Source organism: Arvicanthis niloticus, chromosome 23 (genome assembly GCF_011762505.2).
Source record: "Arvicanthis niloticus isolate mArvNil1 chromosome 23, mArvNil1.pat.X, whole genome shotgun sequence".
In the NCBI taxonomy this organism is placed as follows: Eukaryota; Metazoa; Chordata; class Mammalia; order Rodentia; family Muridae; genus Arvicanthis; species Arvicanthis niloticus.
In genome coordinates this window covers 33834611-33856117 of record NC_133430.1, presented here as the reverse complement: position 1 = coordinate 33856117, position 21507 = coordinate 33834611, and the positions used below count along the sequence as shown (strand labels likewise).

The 21507-nt window shown below is 43.3% G+C and overlaps 1 long non-coding RNA gene and 1 other non-coding gene across 2 annotated transcripts in view; both read left to right on the top strand.

The window, feature by feature from the left end:
* LOC143437010 (uncharacterized) overlaps window positions 1-5986 on the top strand; it is a 30709-nt gene extending 24723 nt beyond the window's left edge. Inside the window, exon 2 of the long non-coding RNA XR_013106717.1 lies at window positions 4980-5986. This is a non-coding gene — a long non-coding RNA (uncharacterized LOC143437010). The remainder of the gene's footprint in view (window positions 1-4979) is intronic.
* On the top strand, window positions 1672-1815 carry LOC143437231 (small nucleolar RNA SNORA48). Its single transcript, XR_013106842.1, has one exon. It is a non-coding gene; the product is annotated as a small nucleolar RNA SNORA48 (small nucleolar RNA).
* Window positions 5987-21507: the final 15521 nt, after the last annotated feature.

Here is a 21507-nt window from a genome sequence, read left to right as displayed (position 1 = left end):
AATAGAGATACGAGCACAGAGGTTCCATTCTTCCCTCAGGAGATGAGTGGGGAATGTAGCTGGAGGGTGAAGACAGCAAACCAAGGAAAAGTCTAACTCGGCTTGAAAGGAAGCTCTGTAATTGGGGAAGGGGAGAGAGAAAAGTCCCAGGGTTCTTGATTTGAAAACTCATTCTGATAAAAAGAAACCATTAGAAAAGGCTTGGTTCTTAACTTTTGACTAAAAGGTTAAAAAAAAAATTTAGAAATAGTTCAAACTTCAGTATGGGCAGAAATGTCCCTAATGACTCGTCTTTTTAATTATTATTATTATTATTTTTTATTTTAAAAATGGAGGCAGGGGCTGGAGAGATAGCTCAGTGGTTAAGAGCACTGACTGCTCTTCCAGAGGTCCTGAGTTCAATTCCCAGCAACCACACGGTGGTTCATAACCATCTGTAATGGGATGATGCCCTCTTCTGGTGAGTCTGAAGACTCACATAATATATATATATATAATATATATATATATATAATATATATATATATATTATATATATATATATATATATATATTATATATATATTTTATGTACTCACATAAAATATATAAATCTTTAAAAAAAAATGGAGGCAGAATTTTTTCATTGTGGAACCTAAGCTGGGTAGAGCTCACTACGAAGTTTATGTTGGTCTTGAACTTACCTTCTTCCTGGCTCAGCTTCTTGAATGCTGGGATAACCAGCAGATGTAACCCATGCCTAGGTGTGGAGCATGTACTTCAAAGGGGCAAGGAAAATGAATGTTTCCTTGCAAAGGTGAAAGCTGTGCTAGAGCAGAGCCGCACTCTTCGGACCACAGTTCGAATCCACCCCAATTTGGGGTCTGAGATGCATGGAGCAGGCAGCTCTGGTAGGTTTCTATATCTGTTCAGTTTTCGTCCTTGGGACAAAGTAACATAGGGAGGCTAACTTTGTAAGAACGAGGCCGTTTGTGTATCTCACTGTCTGGGAGAGCCAAGGGTGGGATGCCAGCACCAGCTCAGCTCTGGGTGAGGACATCATGGGAGCAAAGGGGGTCAGGAGAGCAAGCTCAGAGAGCCAAGCTGGAAGCCAGAGCGCCGGGCAGGAGAGCAAGCTCAGAGAGCCAAACTGGAAGCCAGATCGCTGCCGGGCAGTTCACAATCCCTTTTGAAAACATGGGTGTTTACTCACAGACCTCCTACTGGGTCCGACCTCTTAAATGTTGCACCACCTCTCAGTACTGCCACCCTAAAGGTAAACGTGTAGCACATGCACCTTTGGGTGACACTTTAAACCATATCCCCTGCACGAGGGTCACAGTCATGATGCTTTTCTTTACTCGGGGCTCCCTGGTTAGCTTTATGGGATCTTACATAATGAGTGCATTGAACAAAATCAATTGACTCCCAATATGTAGCCCAGAGCTGCCATATTGGAGGCTTTACCCCAAGTCCTGCCTCACGCTCGCTTGAGGTGTCCATCTTTCCTGACTCGTGAAGACAGGAAAGCCCCCAGTTTCCTTAGTCACTCAGATTTAAAATAACAACAAAACATAACAAAACAAACATCTTTGACTGCAGTAAGTTACAAAATCTGTTGGATCTCAGCTGCCTTTCAAGGTAGAGTCTCCCCTCCTTGTAGCTCAGGCCTCTCCTAAGAAATGACCTTGGACTTCCCGGCAATGGGCAAAGAGACACATTGTTGGTGATGGTGTTCTTATATCAGTCAGGACCAGAGCACATGGCAGTCCTTTGTTCATCCTAGCCTGATGCCTGGCTTTGTGGTCAAAGCTGTTTTATGCCCAGGACTCATAAAAATCAAATAAAATCAAATCCAGGTAGCACAGGAGAAGGCAGAGACCTGTAGATTGCCACGCTACCCACAAACCTGGCCATCAGTGCATGACACAGGAGGGCAATAGACACTTACTTACCAACGCTCTATGCCCTGCAGCGTGGATGAAGGATGTCACTCAGGGGCCTGCTAGCTGAGTGGCCAGCCTGCAGCTGGAGCCACCACATGTGCAAGTATGTGGTGGTCAGTGGGAAAGAGAGAGAAGTGGAGTGGCTTGAACATTGTGAAGAGAGGTGCAACTGGAGACTCGAGGGTGGAAAGGAGGAGCCTCTTGTGAATGGCCAGCTCTGCCATCTGGGGCCATGGTGAGGTGCCAGTCCACCTCACCACGTGGGTACAGAGGTGATGTTCCCACCACCACCTCTGGAAGTCAGGAAAGCTGTCCACAGGTGTATGAGGTTGGGAGAGTGATCCCAGCCCCTTATTAGCTACAGCACTTGGGAGAGTGGGCCCTGTACCTCTCCTGGGCAGCACGGTAGTGCTGGCCCTAATCAAGGGGGTGCATGTGAGCCGGCCCTGAGGACGAGAGTGAGGGAGAGCTGGTCCCACCACTTGTCTGCCATGAGGTAGCATGGATGCCAGGGGTGGAGGGCGATGCCCCCTACCCCTGCCCCTCATCACCTGCAGCAGTTGGGAGGGCTGGCCCTGGGGTCATGAGAGTGGGTGAGCTGGCCCCATCCCTCGTCTGCTGCAACACTTGGGAGAGTGGGCCCTGTACCTCGCCTGGGCAGTGCTGTAGAACTGGCATTGTTTGGTAGAGCCTCCTCCCCTGCCCCCACATGAGCCACCCTGAGGGCAAGAGTGTGAGAGCTGGCCTTGTCACTTGTCTGCCATGAGGGAGGGGTGTGGGGTGATGCCCCTCTCCCCCTTGCCATCTGCTGACTCTGAGGTCATGAGAGCAGGAGGGCTAGCTCTGCCCCCTCACAGGCTGGAGCACTTGGGAGAGTCTAGGCCCTGTGCCTAGACTGGGCAGTGCAGTGGGGCTGCTCTGGAGGTGTGGGTGCAGGTGAGCCAGCCCTGAGGTCATGAGAGCAGGAGAGCTGAGCCTGTCCCTGCTGATGGCAGCACTGGGTGGCCTAGCCAGGGCAGTGCTGGGGAGCTTGCTCTAAGGGTGTGGATAATCACACCTACCAGTGGGATGCCAGCTCTGTTACTATTCAGGCCCAGATCCAGGGCTCCGAGATGTTGGCCCACCCCAACATCTATATCATCTGCAAATGGATGAGATGTGTGAAAGGGCCAATTCTGCTGATTCAAAGCTGCAGGACTTCCATGACACAGGGCAACAACAGGATAACCATGAGGAGTCCCAGTAAGAATCCAATACTGATGGTGTCACAGAAGCCAGAGACCTTGAACCAGACCAATGACTTATTGCAATGAACATTTGCAAGTGAAGATGTGTGGACAGAGGGATAAACTGTAGGACACACTGTGACATACTACAGCTTCCACGATGAGACTTTTTTCTATGCTTTTGTTGTTGTCATTGTTAGTGTTGGTTTTTTGTGGTTTTGTTGTTTGTGTGGTTTTTATTTGGTGGAGAAGTTACAAGGGTAAAGGGCAGATATGAGGGAATGGGGAGAGGAGTAGGTCTGGGGTGCATGATGTGATCTACAACGGGCTGTTTTTGTGTGTCATGTGAGTGTATGTGTGTGAGTGTGTGTGTGAGAGTGTGTGTGTTTGTGTATGTATGAGTGTCTGTGTGTGTTTATGAGAGAGTGTGTGAGTGTGTGTGAGTGTGTGTGAGTGTGTGTGTGTGTTTCTTCAGGAGGCTAGCATTTGAGTGTGCATACAGTTCACTTGTTCTGGTGATATGGACATCTATCATACACTTTGTTGAGGACCCAGATAGAACAGAGGACCTTGTGCTGGGAGGACATCTTCCTCTCCCGCATGACTGTAATATTCCTTGTTCTAGGGCAGTGGTTCTCAACCTTCCTAACACTGCGACCCTTTAACACAGTTCCTCATGTTGTGATGACCTCCAACCATAACAGTATTTTCATTGCTGCTTTATGACTGTAATTTTGCCACTGTTAGGAGTTGGAAATTAAATATCTGATGGTCTTAGGCAACCCTTGTGAAGGGGTCATTCAACTCTCCAAAGGGGTAGCGACCCACAGGCTGAGACCACTGTTCTAGGCCCTTCTTCTCCTCCTGCTCCTCTTCTTCTTCCTCCTCCTTCTTTTGAGACAGGGTTTCAGTGCATAGCCTTTGCTGTCCTAGAACTTATAGATCTGCCCACCTCTGCCTCCTGAGTGTTGGCACCACCACTGCTGGGCTTGTTCTAGGGTCTTCTGATACTGATCTGCTGATTCATTGGCCTTCACTGTGCTAGAGACATACCCTCAATGTTTCCTGAGGCTCCAGCTTGCAGACAACAGAGTACTACAGAGTGCGAAACTTCTCAGCTTCCGAAGCTGACTGGGCCAATCTTTAATCAAGATTTTGTGTGATTAACTTATATGATTAGAGAAGCTGAGCATTCTCATTTTGCTTATATATTTAATTGTATAGACATAATGCATGTGTAATAAAAATGTACTATGTATGTAGAAACATGTATATTTATATGCATAAAACAATTCAGAGTAATATAATATATATTTATATGCATAAAACAATGTGGCATTATATATATAATATATTATATATATAATATATTATATATATATATATATATATATATATATATATATATATATATATTGTATAATCAGAATATACTATTGGTTCTGTTTCCTTGGAGAATTATTCAAAGACTAGATTCTTCAAGATTTCTAAAATTAGTCATATAAATGCTCCTCATCCTCCCTCCTTAGTTTGCCAAATGATTCCTGATGATTTTAAGGTGAAACAGGAAGAGGGAAGGGAGAGGAGAAGACATGAGAGATCTCACCAGATATAGGAGAGATCTCACCAGATGACAGGCACAGGCTGGCAACAGGGCTGAGATTAGGAAATACAACTTAAGGAGCTCTCAGAATTAGTACTGAAGTAAGAAACACTGTAATAAAAAAATTAAAAGAAACTAAAGTTATAAAGATCCAAACAGTCAAAATGCTGAACTTGAACTAAAGAAGTTAATCTTTGACTTTCCAACACAATTTTCTTTTTACAGATCTTGGAAGAGCATTTATCAAATTCATATGGAAAACAAAAAGCCAAGGATAGCTAAAACACTCCTGAACAATAAAAGAATTTCTGGAGGAATCACCATCCCTGATCTCAAGTTGTACTCCAGAGCAATAGGGATAAAAATTGCATGGTATTTGTACAGTGACAGGCAGATTGATCAATGAAATTGAATCAAAGACCCAGAAATGAACCCACACACCTAAGGACACTTGATTTTTGACAAATAAGTCAAAATCATACAGTAAGAAAAAAAAAAACGAATGCATCTTCAACAAATAGTGCTGGTCTAACTTGATGTTTGCATGAAGAAGAATGCAAGTAGTCCCACATTTATCACTCTGAACAAAACTCAAGTCCAAGTGGATCAAAGACCTCAACATAAAACTAACCCTATATCTGACAGAGTGTTACTATCTAAAATATATAAAGAACTCAAGAAGTTAAATTCCAACAAACCAAATAACCCAGTCGAAAAATGGGGAACAGAATTCTCAATAGAGGAATCTTGAACGGCTGAGAAGCACTTAAAGAAACATTCAACATCCTTAGTCATCAGGAAAATGCAAATAAAAGTGACCCTGAGGTTCCACCTTACATCAATCAGAATGGCTAAGATAAGAAACTCAAGGGACAGCAGATGCTGGCGAGGATGTGGAGAAAGAGGAACACTCCTCAATGCTGGTGGGATTGCAAATGTGTATAACCACTCCAGAAATCAATCTGGTGGTTTCTCAGAAAATTGGAAATAGTTCTACTTGAAGACCCAGCTATATTGCTCCTGGGCATATATCGCCCCCCCCCAAATGCTCCATCATCCCACAAGGACACATACTCTACTATGTTCATAGCAGCTTTATTCATAATACCCAGATGTTCCTCAACCAAAGAATAGATACAGAAAATGTGGTTCATTGATACAATGGAAAACTATTCAGCGATTAAAAACAAAGATATCCTGAATTTTGCAGGCAAATGGATGGAACTAGAAAATATCCAGACCCAAAAGGACATACGATATGCATTCACTTATAAGTGGATATTAGCCATAAAGTACAGAATGCCCATGATACATCCCACAAACCCAAAGAAGTTAAACAAGAAGGGAGATCCAAGTGAGAATGCTTGAAGCTCACTTAGAAGGGTGAATAAAATAGTCATAGGAGACAGAAGAAGCAATCTGGATGGGAGAGGGGAAGGGGAGGGGGAATGGGGGGGTCAGGATGAGGTGTAGAGAGAGACAGGAGAGAGTGCCAGAGGGCCAGGAGAATGAATGGAAATCTGCAGCTGCTGGGGGTGGGGATTGGAAGAATCTCTAGGAAGTCTCAGAGACTTGGGATGGAGGAGGATTGCAGGAGACAATTTGGGTGACCTTAGCCAAGATGCCTAACAATGGGGACATGGAACCTGAAGAGGCCACTTCCTGTAGCTATGCAGGACCTCCCAGTGGAGGGATAAAAACCCCAAGCCACCCATAAAACTTTTGACCCCAAAATTTGTCCTATCTAAAAGAAATAGAGGGACCAAGATGGGACAGAGAACAAAGGAATGGCCAACAAATAAGTGACTCAACTTAAGACTCATCCCAAGGGCAAGAACCAATCCCTGCCGCTGTTCATGCTACTCTGTCATGCTTGCAGACAGGAGCCTAGCATAACTGTCCTCTGAGAGGCTCCCCCCCCCCCAGCAGCTGACTGAAACAGAAGCAGATACTCACGGCCAAACATTGCATGGAGGTTGGGGACACTTATAGAAGAGTTGGGGGAAGGGGATTGGAGGCTCTGAAGGGGACAGAAACTTCAGAGAAGACTAACAGTGTCAACTAACCAGGACCCCTGGGAGCTCTCAGAGACTGAGCCACCAACCAAAGAGCATACATGGGCTGGACCTAGGACCCTGGCACACATGTTGTAGATGTGCAGCTCGGACTTCATGTGGGTCACCCAACAACTGGAGCAGGGATTTTCCCTAAAGCTGCTGCCTGACTGTCTAATCAGTTCCCCAACAGGGCTACGTTGTCTGGTCTTAGTGGGAGAGGATGCTTTTAATGCTACAGAGACTTGATGAGCCAGGGTGGGGAGATATGGGGGGCATTTCCTCAGAGGGGGAGGAGAGGGGAGAGAGAAAGGGAGAGAGAGAGGGGGAGAGAGAGGGGGGGAGAGAGAGAGGGGGAGAGAGAGAGGGGGGGAGAGAGGCGGGGGACCAAGAGGGGGCAATGTTTTTGATGTAAATAAAAAAATTAGTGTCGAAGTAAGAAACATTGTAATAAAAAATTAAAAGAAACTAAAATCAACATCAAGATCCCCATGGTCAAAATGCTGAACTTGAAATAAAGAAGTCAATCTTTGAATTATTTTAGGCTGACACTTACATCAAGAGAAACTGTAGACACAGCAGTTCTCCCAGGTAAGGAAAGCAAAGAAGTTGATTTAGAGAATACTATTGATGAGTTTGTGTCCACTAAAGCCAAAATATTAAAGTGATAATAAATCTATTTTGGGTACAAATAAAATATTTAAAGTAATGTGGTTTCCAGATAGTTCAAATTTTCCATTGTTTTCAATAATGTTAATGTTCTGAAAAAATTAAGCATCAAATAATCCACATTAAAAATGCATGTAGAGGGCACATCTTTCACGTCGGGTGCCAATGTGACTTGATACAGCATCACTGTCTCATTTTTATTTAAAACGTGGGTACTTTGTTCATAATAGATGTTTTCCACCTTACTCTTGAGTTTTAAAAATACTGTATCAAAGTATCTTAGTTGGGGTTTCAATTGCTGTGATGGGATACCATGACTACCACAACTCTTATAAATAAAAACATTTAATTGAGGCTGGCTTACAGTTTCAAGGGTTCAGTCCATTTTCATCACGACAGAAAGCATGGCAGCATGCAGGTAGACACGGTGCTGGACGAGGAGCTGAGAGTTACAGATTTGGATTCACAAGCAGCAGGAAGAGTGTGACACTGGGTCTGGCTTGAGCATCTGAAACCTCAAAGCTCATCTCCAGTGATTCATTTCCTCTAATAAGGCCACACCTACTCCAGAAGGGCACACTTCCTAATAGCGCCACTCCCTATGAGCCTATGAGGGTCATTTTCACAAAGTATCATTTATCTTTTAAAAACCAATTTTTATAAAGAGCTTGCCAAAAAACTCCATCACACACCAAAATTAACATTTATCTTGATGGTTGTGGGTTTACAACAGAGTGACAACAGAGACCTCTGTGGGGATCCAGCTGGTCAGCAGCACACTTTATCACTTGTCACCATGGACAAGGCTGATGAGATGACCCAGTGTTGTGAGAGGGTTGGAGTTTTTTTTTTTTTTTTAAGGCTAAATTCTTTATTTTTTTGTAATTAATTTCTATTATAACAACCAAACACATTGTATACAATGTACTTATTAATGGCACCTTATCTGACTAAGTCAGTATCTGTTTCTATGACACTTGCTTTGTCTTATAGGTTTTAAATCAAAATAGTATTGAGGAAAAAAGTCAGTATATGGTTTTAGTATATGGTTGATATTCTCCTTTTAATTTGACTGTTGGGTCCAGGGTAGAAACTGAGCAAACTCACTTTAAATATAGAAGCTTAAAAATAAAACCTTTATTTTCTGAGCACCCAGAGAGGCAACCAGTTCAGATATACATTTGTGTGTGTGTGTGTGTGTGTGTGAGCGTGTATGAGCACGAGTGTGCACTACCCACTACAACAGTGATTTTCAACCTTCCTAATACTGTGACCCTTTAACACAGTTCCTCATGTTGCGGTGACCCCCAACCATAAAGGTATTTCTGTTGCTACTTCACAACTGTAATTTTGCTACTGTTATGAATCACAATGTAAATATCTGATGTGCAGGATGTCTGATATGTGACCCTTGTGAAAGGGTCGCTCAACATCCCAAAAGGTCACAACCTATAGGTTGAGAACCCCTGCCCTAGAAGCTATGGTGATGTCTTTCTGCTACGTTCCACAGAATATTTCCAAGATACAAAGCAGGGTTTAGGGATTAGGGAGGACAATTCTTTGTGATAGGTTCAGCTATCTGATTTGTACCTGAAAATATCAAGTGCTGACTCTTTCTAAAGAACCATAGTGTAAAGAATTATAGTGGCCACACCTGTATTCCCAGCACCACAGAGGCAGAGGTATGGAGATTGTGATTTGGAGACCACAATATGACTCAGAAAACAAAAATGAAATGAATGCCATCAGTGCAACGAGGAGCACACTGGAGGGAGTCGAAGGCCTGGGTTCCCAGCTTTACTCTGCCCTTTAAACCCTAATTCCTCAGCTGTGGTAAAAAAACACTCCCAAGAGATTGTCAGCCCTTCCTACATGATAAGGAAAGCCAACCTCATTCTTCAAGTCTTGTGAACTCTGGCTCTGTGGTTTACAACAGAATGGTGGGGAGTTTTCCCCTTTTGCTTTTAAAAGGGGTGGTCTGGGAGGCAGTAGAGGGATCAGTGGGGGGCTTCAAGGGGTGCTGTGGGGGGCTGCAGCATGACCAGTAAGTCACAGCAGTGGTTAACTGGTTCTAGAAGGGAAATGGAGGTGTGGCACATGATAGGTTTCCATTCCAGTTGGTTCAAGTGTGTTTCCAGCTTAAGCTGGTCAAGTTTTTCCCTGTGTTTAACTCCAGGGTTCCCAGGAATCACCCAGGGTGCACACAACAATCTGTAAATGCCACAGCATGGCGATTGTCCATTTTTACTGCACAAAGCATTAAGACCATTTGCATCTCCTCGATGATAAAGCTTCAAAAAGCACCAGTGTTTGTGTTTCACCTTCCCACTGTATAGAAGTTCTTTGCTACTAATTCATTTCGTACGGTTTGGGAAGAACTGTCATGGTTTTCGTAAGAGGCCACGAACATTCAGTTAGCATGATGATATGATTATGTATGCTTTGGTGGACCTGTGGGTGGAGCTCGGGAGAGGCGGCTTACACTCCAGCATGCCTGGAGCTGCTTACCAACAGTCACAGCACAGTTACTTAGATGGACTTTCCTCGGAAGGTCTGAGTCTTGGCCGTCGTAAATATCAGTCTGCTAAGTTTTCTCATTGGTAAAATATCAGAGAACCCGGTTAAGGACCAGGGGTTTACACACTGACATTTTCGGAGAAGTCTGAAGCTTGCATACACATTGCAGCTGGGAGAAGGCACTCATTAACCTTTCCAGAGCACGGCTTCTGTTGTTGTTTACTGGAAAAGTGCACAGGCTAGTGGCAAAGGCAGAGACAGACTCAGCTGCGTGATTTCATAGAAACTCATTTTGCCGCTACTCATAGTATGATATCTCTTTCATGGCTCTTACTCAATGTGAAAGCAAGAATAAAAAAAATTTTTTTTTTAAATTGTGCTCATGATACATTAAAAAGAAGGGGCTTTAGGGGTGGATGGTTTGGTAGTTCAGAGTACTTGCTGCTTTTCCAGAGGACCTAAGCTCAGTACTCAGCACTCCCCTTAGGGTGCTCACAACATCTGAAACTGCAGCTCCAGGGAATTTGATGCTATCCTCTGGATTCCTCAGGCACTCATGAGCATACACACACACACACACACACACACACACACACGCACACTACATACAGAAATAAATGTAAAGAATCTTGAAGTGAGAGGTGGTGGCGCACACCTTTAATCCCAGCACTCTGGAGGCAGAAGCAGGCAGATCTCTGAATTCAAGGCTAGCCTGGTCTACAGAGCAAGTTCCAGGACAGCCAGGGCTACAGAAACAAACAAGCAAACAATAACAAAGATTGAGAGTTGGTAAAAGACAGTAGATGTTGGGGTCCATGAGTTGTTTCAGTCTCTTCCGGTTTTGAACCTAAGACGGCAACATTAATGGGGAAATGAAGAACAATACTGTTTAGGTAGGCCTCCCCACAGGGAAGCCACTTTTTGAATGGCCTCTGTAACTCAGAAGAACCTCAGTGAGCTCCTTCAAGTATCACCCGGCAGGGGCTGAGGTAAGGATCGTGTATTTGTTGAGTTTGGGACAAATTGCGATATAGAATCCTGGAAGGGTCTTGCTGTGCCTGCTACTTTCCCGGGGTCACCCTGGCTTCTCTCCTCACCAATGACAGTGACAATTGTTAAAAAGGTGCTGTAGTTATTATATTTATGCAAATCTGTGTTTTTTTCATATTATAATACAAAGACGCGTAGTCTCCATGGAGAACGTGCCACCATGTTTCCTTCCCGCCCGGCTACCTCTGCCCATCTGCACTTCTGAGCTCCCCTCCCGCTGCCCACTCCTTCTGCTTCCAGTTTTTGTCAGGCTGGGTGAGCAGGCACACTGATCACTTCTGCCTCACCGTTTGCTCAGTGGAGCTCATACAGATGTGAGCTTTTTGTAAAATGCTCTTTCAAGTCTCCGGGGCCTGTTCCCACTTTATATGGAGTATTTTAGTGTTACCTCTTGGCTGCTGGTGTGGGGACACCTGCTGGCGTGGGGACTCCTCTTGTTCCATGACTGAAAGCATCCTTTTCATTGTGGCTCTCTCTTTGACTTGGGTTTTGAGTGCCTGGTACTTTTAAATTTTGGACCCCACTTTCCCCCCTAGATTTCCTATAAGTGGCTATTTAAGTTATTTCAATAATTTCTGTGGGATCTTTTCATCCCCCCCTCCCCCCGCCAAAATGTTTGCAGTGTCCACATAGTCTCACGTTCCCTTTCATGTCACTGGATCTCTATGCAATGGATACCCTTACTTTCTCCTCTCCCTGTGAGTAGTGGGAAGGGTGTTTTGTGTGTGTTCGTGTGCATGCGTGTGTCAGTGTGGAGAACTAATAATTTAATGTGTTCTAGACTTTACCTGTGATTATATTTGATGCCTAAAATGTGAATGTCTAAGACTAAAATAGTTGGCTAAGTGATACAATATATAAAAATTGACTAAGTTATATAATATACAATAATTGACTAAATGCACCATCTTACTTGATGCTTACAACCTTGAAGTAGTGTAGAGGAATTTTAAGACAGCAACAGGGCTGCTCTGACATGAGGCCACATCCAAAGACCTTCTAGATCTCTATGATCTGGCTGGACTAAAGGTGGGTCCTTGTGGCTGGAATATGGACATGCCCTTAGTATACACCTTTTGTCCTCAACAATGAAGGCAAGGTTAGTTTGTAGAAGGAAGCAGTCATGTTTGAAAGTGACGTTTAGTTGAGGGGCAGACAAAGTGAAGAATCAGAGAAAGATTTGACATAATGAGTTGAAGACAGGATACAACCAACCCTCATGAGAACAGACAGGAAAGAGAGGCTATTTAAGAGCAGTACATAATGTGTCAGGAGTGGAGGGTAGTTCAGTGAGTGCAGATTAGTTGAATTCAGGCAATGCAGTGGCATTCAGTTCTTTTTGGTTCGTTTGGTCAGTGCAGTTGAGTTCATGGAGTTCAGTGTCAAGCAGAGCAATTCAGTAGAATCCAAGAGAAGCCAATTGGAATCAGTCAGCTTGGAGTAGTTTGAGCCAGAACTTCTGAGTTGAACCAGCTAGTCAGAGTTCAGAAAGAGCTAGAAAGTGTGAGCTTATTCAGCAGTAAGCATCCAAGATGCCAGTTACATCTGATGAATAAAAGTTACTTTTGGGCTAGAGAGATGGCTCAGCAGTTGAGAGCACTCAGTGCCCTTCCAGAAATCTGGTTTCAATACCCAGCACCCATATGGTGGCCGACAACTGTCCATAACCCTTGTTCCATGGGAATCTAGCAGTCTCGTACAGACAAATGTGTAGGTAAGACATCAATGCACATAAAATAAAAAGAAAATTTTAAAAAAGTTACTTTTACAAAAGAGGATATATATATATATATATATATATATATATATATATATATATATATATATTTGCTACTGGGATAGAACTTATAGTATTGCTCATGCAAAGTACCAGCTCTCCCTCTGAGCCACATGCCAAGTCTTCTGTTCCTCATTTTGACTCTAGGAAGCTGAGGTTTAGAAAGGCCATGTAGCTTGCTAAAGGTCTTCCAGCTACTAAAGGCAGACTTGGGTTTCATACACAGTCCAAAGCTTTGGCAGCTACACACTTGAGGACACTGCTCAAAGGTATTGATGTGGTTCAAGCTGGTCTGGCTCTGATACCCAGGTTCCTTTCACTACAGCACCCCTCTCTCCTCCCTCTCTCTTTCCTTCTCTCCCTCCCTCCCCCTCCCTCTCTTTTTTCCTCCCTCCTCCCTCCCTCCCTCCCCCCTCTCTCCTATGCTATTATAAACTCAGGGTGATTTTATAGTCTTGTGACTAGTGGCCCGTGGTGAAAAGGTACCTCTAAAGATGTACCAGGCCATAATATGATTGAACAGCTATGGGTAAGACCTGAGATAAAGATATACAGCCAACTGATTGGTTCATGCTTTGATTGGTTCCAACAGGTTGAATGACTTGAAAAGTTATTTCTATATGGAATGCAAAACGCCAGCCTTGTCTTAGCCGGTTCATCATGTCCCTATTGGGCCATAAGTCCCGACTGTGACAAATTGATGTGGTAAAAGACTTCAATTCATTCATTCACTAGTCCATTAATGTACAAACTCATTCTAACAATTCAGCTGGTGCTGTGTAGGCTGTACAGATATCAACCACATGGGAAAGATGAAGTGTTTGTTCCTTGGACTGTCTTTTAGTGTCACAGGACCCCTTTATTTGTTCTTTTTTCCAGTGTGGCCACATTGATAAATCTCCTCAGTTTGTCACTATTACCTGTCAGTTTATTGACCTATTGAGGTCAGGTGAGCTTGTTAGGGTTGCTGGGGCCCAGGCCCTGACCCTAATCACTCCAGTGACATATCTTCCTGGTTCCTTCCTGTTATTCCTCTGCTTCCTGTCTGCCATGAGTAAATGAATCTACTGTATTTTGTACTGGATCAACTTTCCTCCTCTCAAGCAATCATGGGCACTGAGACTGTGAGTCAGAATAAAGCTTTCCTCTTTGAATTCTTTCAGGTCACAGCTAGATATCTGCAACTAATACAGGTACCCAGAATGCACTTTGGGAATAAAATATGTATGCCACGTTGAGTGGCACCCACTCATTCCTGATTCACTGTGTGGTTTTGTCACGATTTGTTTATTGTTTTTTTGTCAACTGCCCTTACATCGTCTGATTCTGCAATTTTTTCCTTATAGTTTCAAAATGAGGGATTATATTGTTTTGCTGATAAGGGATCATCTGAATACCCTAGATATGGCACCTGATCATGACAGATTAGTTTTAATAAGCTGTTGAATTTATAATTGAGAAACATGTAAGATTGATCTATGCTTGGTTTTTGTATAAACTTTGATAGATTTTGATTCTAGTTTAATAAAAAATAATTGAACAGGGCCGGAGAGATGGCTCAGTAATTAAAAGCACATGTTGCCCTTGCAGAGGACGCAGACACCTCTGTGGATTGTTAAGATTGCTCTGCAGTGGGAACCCCCAAAGTTGTTCCCCTCGTGTAGGCTGGCCCCTCCTTCCTGTGCTGAGCAGTTAGAAGAGGTATGCTGGTCCAGACAGGGTGTGACTTTGAATGCCGGTGCCTGCCACGTCTTTACCACCCTCAATTTACAGTCAGAAGACAACTTTCTGACCAGAACTCTCTAGATCAGAGGTTCTCAACCTTCCTAATGCTGTGACCCTTTAACACAGTTCCTCATGTTGTGGTGACCCCCAACCGTAAAATTAGTTTGTTGCTACTTTGTAACTGTAATTTTGCTACTGTTATGAATCATGGTGTACATATCTGATCTGTGACCCTAAGGGGGTTGTGACCCGTAGGTTGAGGACCACTGCTCTAGAGGCTGAGCAAGCAGCAGCTCTCACAGAGGAGGATGGGACTGTCTCATCTCACCGCCCCGTGTGGTTATTGATTTCTACCGTGGGAGGTGTACTCTTTGACTTATTGACTCATGCATTCTTCTGCCCCTTTCTAGTATTAATGTCTGTTTTTGGGGCGGGGCGGGGCGGGGCGGGGCGGGGCGGGGCGGGGCGGGGCGGGGCGGGGCGGGGCGGGGCGGGGCGGGTATCGCACTAGAAGCAGCAGCAAAGCCTTGTCCGTGCTAAGTAATTGCCCTATGGAGCTTCACCCCAACCTTGGCTTGTTTGTATCCATTCCTTCTGTTTCTGTGGATTCTTTTGTTCATTTCTCAACTACTACTATCTCGAAGAAGATTTGCCTCAGCCTCTGACGTTATCTGCGTCCTGTCTGTCCTGGCATATCTTGATTATTGCTCTTCCCCATACACTCTGCCATTTCTGTTTCTTTTTTCAAACCCAATTAAAAAAAAAAGAGTTTTCAAAAAGAATTTCAGGTGAAAAGATCTTTTAATTTTCTAATTGTTTTAATTGACTTCAGAAGATAATGTCTATACTTTTCTATATTCTTTGGAATTTGTAGAGGTGTTCTTTATGGTCTTAATATGTGGTCATTTTTTTCTCCAAAATCTCATAGGAGGAAAGAAGGCATATTTCTAGGTTTTAGGATATGCAGTTTAATGTATATCAGCTCAGATGCACCTTGTTAATTATTTAAGTATGCCATATCTTATTTATTCTTTGCTTTGCTTAATGCTTTTTGGCCTTAAATCTAGCTTACCTTGTAGTTAATATGATGACCTCTGCATATTTCTTTTTTGGTAGTTTGTTTGTTTGCACCTGTCCTGATTGCCTCAGCACAAACTTCCATTTATCCACTGTTGGGTTGCTGTCTTTCTGCAGATGGGGATTTGGTTTGCTGAGTTAGGTTGTGCTGTATGACCCAACCTGAAAATCTTTTAACAACTATATAGTGCCATTGTCATTAATGATGGGACAGGGGTGTCTGGCTTCCATGCTGACATTTTGATTTATTTTGCTTTAATAAATTCTTTTAATCACATGATCCCTTTCCTTAGCACCCAATCCCTGTATAGAGCTCCTTATAGTTTATTTTGACTCTAAAAATGATTTGAGATTATAATTTGATTTGATGCCCATGCATTTTTTTCTTTTTCTAAAGCCAGATTTATTCTTATTTTATGTGCATGAGTGTTTTGCCTCCATGTATGTCTGTGAACCATGTGCTTGCAGTACCCAACAAGGCCAGAAGAGGGCACTGGGTCTCCTGGAACTGGAGTCATAGACAGCTGATCATCACCATGTGAGTGTTTGAAATTGAACCTGGGTCCTCTGGAAGAGCAGCCAGTGTGCTTAACTGCTGGGCCATCTCTCCAGTCTCTGCTCTTCTCTCTTTAGAAAATACTAATTCATTCGGGACCATGAGAAAGAGTGATGGTGACGTATTCTTTTCTAGCATTTGGGTTTTAAGTTGTTCTTTCCCAACGTGCCTTTGAACTGTTACACTTTTACTTCTGTTATTTGTTCATTTTGGGTTTTAAGTGGTAACTTTGACTTCCACTTTTATGGATATTTCCACCTGTGGATTTAATTCACTCTTATTCTCTTTCTCTAGGGTCTTCTTGGGCTCGCGTGTTGTTCCAGCTGGTGTAGAACTTATGAACTTATGTTCTCCAATGCTTTAGTCTCAGCATGTGCCACCATGTCAACTGACAGACAACCTGACACCTAGGAGGCAGGTCACATATGTGAGGGCTTGTTTAACTTTAGGCTCTGATAATACCTGTAGGGGGTTATCTTGATTACCTTAATTAAAATGGGAAGACTTGCCCACTGTGGATGTCACCATTCCCTAGACAGGCGATCCTGGACTAGGTAAGAGGGAAGAAATTGAGCTAAGCACAAGTATGTGTGTACGAACTCTGTTCCTAATTCTGAATGTGATGACTGATGGCCTCTGACTCCTGCCTGTGACTTGTCTGCTGTGATGGACCGTAGCCTGGCCCTGTGATCCCAAATAGATCTCACAGGTGATGCTCCCCTAAATCACTGTAGTCAAGGTATCTTGTTATAACAATAGGATGGGAAACTAAGACAGCCGTTCTTTGCTGTATGAGTTTTACATTGTCAGGGCAATTGCGTTTAATATTCTATCCCCTGACTCTAGCTGGGGCCTTGCAGGGCAGAAATTGAAGACCTGAGAACAGGCACTTTTATCTCCGACCTTCTTGCTTTATTATTTTGCTCTTACATGGTCTGTCTGTGATGACAATTTTTGGGGGGTTTCTTCAATCTCTCTACATTCCTGTTGCCTTCTGTCATTATTATTTATTATTATTATTATTATTATTATTATTATTATTATTATTACTACTACTATTATTTTACTTTCTTCTGGTTGTTAGTTAGCCCTGGTAGTTTTTATGAAATGTCCGAGCTCTTCCAATGGCTTCCCAGCTCAAGTTTGATCTCCTCTCAAGCCTTAAACCTTCCCTTTTGTTTTGTGTTTGTGGTTTGTGACTTTTCCTTTGTAGAAGCAACTACCTTGTTAGGTTGCTTTAATTCTTAGCTAGGATCTGCCCAGCGTTTATAGCCCTTTGTAATGTTTCTCTGACTTTCCTTGAAAACTTTTCTGTCCTTTTTTTCATTTTTAAATGATATGCTTATAACAATATTATTTCTATTTATCTATGCTAACTTGTCTTGGTTTGAGAGGTTATGGCTTGGTTAGTGTATTTGATGGCCATCTTTGGCTGTCAACTTGATTACATCTGGAATTAACTAAAAACCCAAATGGCTAGGCACACCTGTGAGGGATTTTTAGTTAATTGAATCATGTGAGGTAGGAAGGCCCTCCTAAAATTCATATCACTAGAGGTGGAAGATCCACCTTTAACTTGGTTACAGCAACAGTTAACTGGCAGCCTATCTATATAGGACATGGGACATGCCTGCTCTTGCTCTCACTCGCAAGTCTATTCCTTCTCTGGCATTAGAATCTACTTCTTCAGGATTCCAGTGTAAACTGAAGACCAGCGGAGACACCCAGCCCTGTGGATTGAAAACTACTGGATTCTTAAACTTTCCATCAGGCTGAGCAAGCCATGTAGAGCAAGCCAGTGAGCAGCACCTCCGTGGCTTCTGCTTCAGTGCCTGCCTCCAGGCTCCTTGCCTGTTTGAGTTCCCACCTTGACTTTCTCAGTGAAGGACTTGTAAGAGGAAATAAACCCTTTTCTTCCCAAGTTGCTTTTGGTCACAGTGTTTTGTCACAGCAATAGAAACCCCGACTAAGACAACGCACTTTTTACCCAGTACGCATTGCCATCCTTTGTAATATACCAATTACCATCAATGCCACCTTGACACCCACCCATCCACCCTCCTACTCACTCCTCACCCAAACTGAAATTGCCCATCTATGTATTAAAAGAGGCAGTCTCCGTTTCTGGGATCAAGTCAACCCTTTCTGCAGAAGCCTGAAATCGTCCATAGGCATTGTCATCTCTTCCTCACCCTCAAAGGCTCCCACAGCCTCTGCCTGGTGAGACTCTCCCTGTCTCTCCATCTCTGGACTAAGAATAAATGCCGATGCGTCTCTTATTGCCCTCATGTCTCTTAGATGGGAAGGACCCATTTGGGGGTCAAAATAATAACAATATTTCAGAAAAGAAGCCTGGAGCTTGTTATTTGGGCTGGAAAGCAACCATGTTGGAAGGAGGCTTTGAGACTATTTCTCAGAAGGGTGAGTTATGGGAACAGGAATATTTTTGTTATGGAAAAAGCCAGGTTTGAAGGCAGATATTAATAGCCTTCAAATGCAGGAGGTTTAATCTCGTAGAAAATTGTTTTCACCAGAAGAATCATCTTGGGAGCTTGCTAAAAATATGGAATCCTGGGCTCTCCCAGACACTTGATTTCTAGGCTATGGAGTAGGGCTGAAGATTTTTTATTCTGTTTTGTTCTTTAATAAGTACCCTAGGTGGTTCTTTTCATTAGAAACTGTTGAGAAATATCATTTATAAGCAGTGATGGTATCACTGTAGGAAAAGCTGGGCCTCTGGCTGATGTTACAGACAGGCAGATGGATCCCATGCAGGGAATTTGTCTCAAAGTGGATGGGCTGCCTCCTTGACTGGAACCCTTTAGAACTTACCAGCCCTAGTGTGGGTGAAGGAGATTCATTCGTAAGTAACTGATACCTTGGGTTTCAGGAAATTCAAATACTTAAAAAGTACGTCTGGATGTTTTGCCTGCACATATGTCTGTTTACCACATGCATACCTGGTGCCCTTGTAGGTCAGAAAAGGGTATTGTATCCGTTGGCATTGGAGTTACATGTGATGGTGAGGTAACATGTGGGTACTGGGAATCCAATCTGGGTCATCTGGAAGAGCAGTCAGTGCTTTTAAGTGATGAGCCATCTTTCCAACCCAAAGATTTAGCTTTTATTATTTATTTATATATGTGTATGTATATACAATATACACACATATTTATATACATATATAAAAATACACACATATTATACATACAAATACATACACACATAAACATATTGTTTATACACACACACACACACACACACACACACACACACACACACACGTCACACGTTGCGGTAATATTTAAATTGGCATTTTCTTGAGCCAACTATCTAAGCAACAGCGATTCTGCTTAGCTCTGCCGCCGTGTTCCAGGGCCAGAGGCCACATGTGCGCTGCAGCTAGAAACTGCCAGCCAGAGACACCGGCCCTGCAACCCACGAGACACCAGCGTGGGAGATGGCTCTGCCAATCTTCCACACTGTCCCTACAAAGCTGGGCTGTACCCAGACCATCCCGCCATCCACGAGGGCCTGGTAGGAAATGAGACTCTACAGATTAAGTATTAATCAAAGGCTTTATATATTTGGTAATGCTCAGTAACAATATGCCCACATAATTATAGATGCTTCCCAATTAACTAACCTAGATAAGTTGTTACCCAGGATTGCTCTAGGTACATGCATGATCATCCATGGTGCTACCTCTCTCCTGTCTCCCTCGCCTCACTCTGCCTCCTCCTTTTCCTCTTCCCCTCCTTACTCCTCCCACCTTAGCTCCACCTACCTACCTACCTACCTACCTACCTACCTACCTACCTACATACGTGTGTGTGTGTGTGTGTGTGTGTGTGTGTGTGTGTTGTGTGCATGTCTTCTGGAGCTAGAGTTACAAGTGGTTATGGCCACCCAATATGGGTGTTAGGAATAGAACTTGGGTCCTCTGCAAGAGCAGTATGTGCTTTTAACTCCTAATCTATCTTACCAGCCTCTCAAATACTTTTAAGTGTTAGGGAGTGGCATCAAATTGAGTTTGGGGGCAGGAGAGAGAGGCAAAGGTAGTGTGAAACCAGAACTAGTACAAATCAGACAACAAAACCAAACAAACTGGTACCTAAACACACACACACACACACACACACACACACACACACACCACTCAACAGCAACTAACAGGGGAACATAGAAGAAGAAAAGAAGGCAGAGCAGCAAGTACTGTTCATTCAAAGTCTCCAAGTTCTTGAACACAAAAGGAATCCTGACATTTTTAACATACATGCACTCAGAGCCACCACACAAGCAAGACTGATGAAGTGAGCTGCAGTCCGAGTTATTAACTAGATTAATTTAAAGCATGATGGTTACACCAGTTAACATGGAGAACTGGCTTGCACCAGCAAGCAAAAGACAATAAGGAGATGAATACTTGAGGAACATTCCCAGGCCTTGTGAGACCAGGGCCCATCTGGTCGGGAATTCCCCAGCAGCCCTAGAGCCAGGAGGCCTGTGGGCATGCTGACCTTCAGGTGACAGGTCATTAGTGAAAGATCTGGTATGTCTCAGGATCTGGTGGAGGTTGCTATAGAAACAGGCTGGCTCTGGAAAGTAGATCTAGAATGGTCTGGGGGAGGTTCAGAAGGATTGGGGCAGTCATTATTGTTTCTCAGTGTTCATTAAATCACACATACTATTTAATGTTCACAAGAATCCTGAGCGATGCATTTAATTATCTCCAACCCATGATGAAAAAAACAACCTTTGAGAGATGATTCAGCTCATCCAAAGGAACAGGGGTGTTTTGCTTGAACCAGTGTGTGTTAGTTCTTAATGGTTAGTACATGGCAGATTTCAGACTGGCCTCATCTGTGACTCCAAAAGCACATAGAGGCTTCTTTTGTTAGCTGAGGGCCCACTTTGGTGATAGCCAAAGTGTGTTGCAAACCTTAAGAAAATTCCAACAAGCCAAAGGAGAAGTTGGTAAAAGGCACAAACTAGTAGGATGCCAGAGAATTAATACAGGTGAGCTAAAGGGCACAGACTGGCTTGTAAAATTTTACAGATATCACAGTGAAAGAAACGCAGGGAAAAAGCAATTGCATGTTCATAGGGTGTCATTGAGAACAAGCTATGAATATCTATGACATCTTAAAATGCACATTCTGTTTGACCCAAAACTCTACTCCAGGGTCTTAGTTTTCATCCATATACATACATACATGCATACATACACACATATATACATACATACATATACATACATGTGTAGAAACAAGCACATGTAGATACTTCAGAGCTATTTGTAAGAGCAAAAGACTACAAGTAACACAC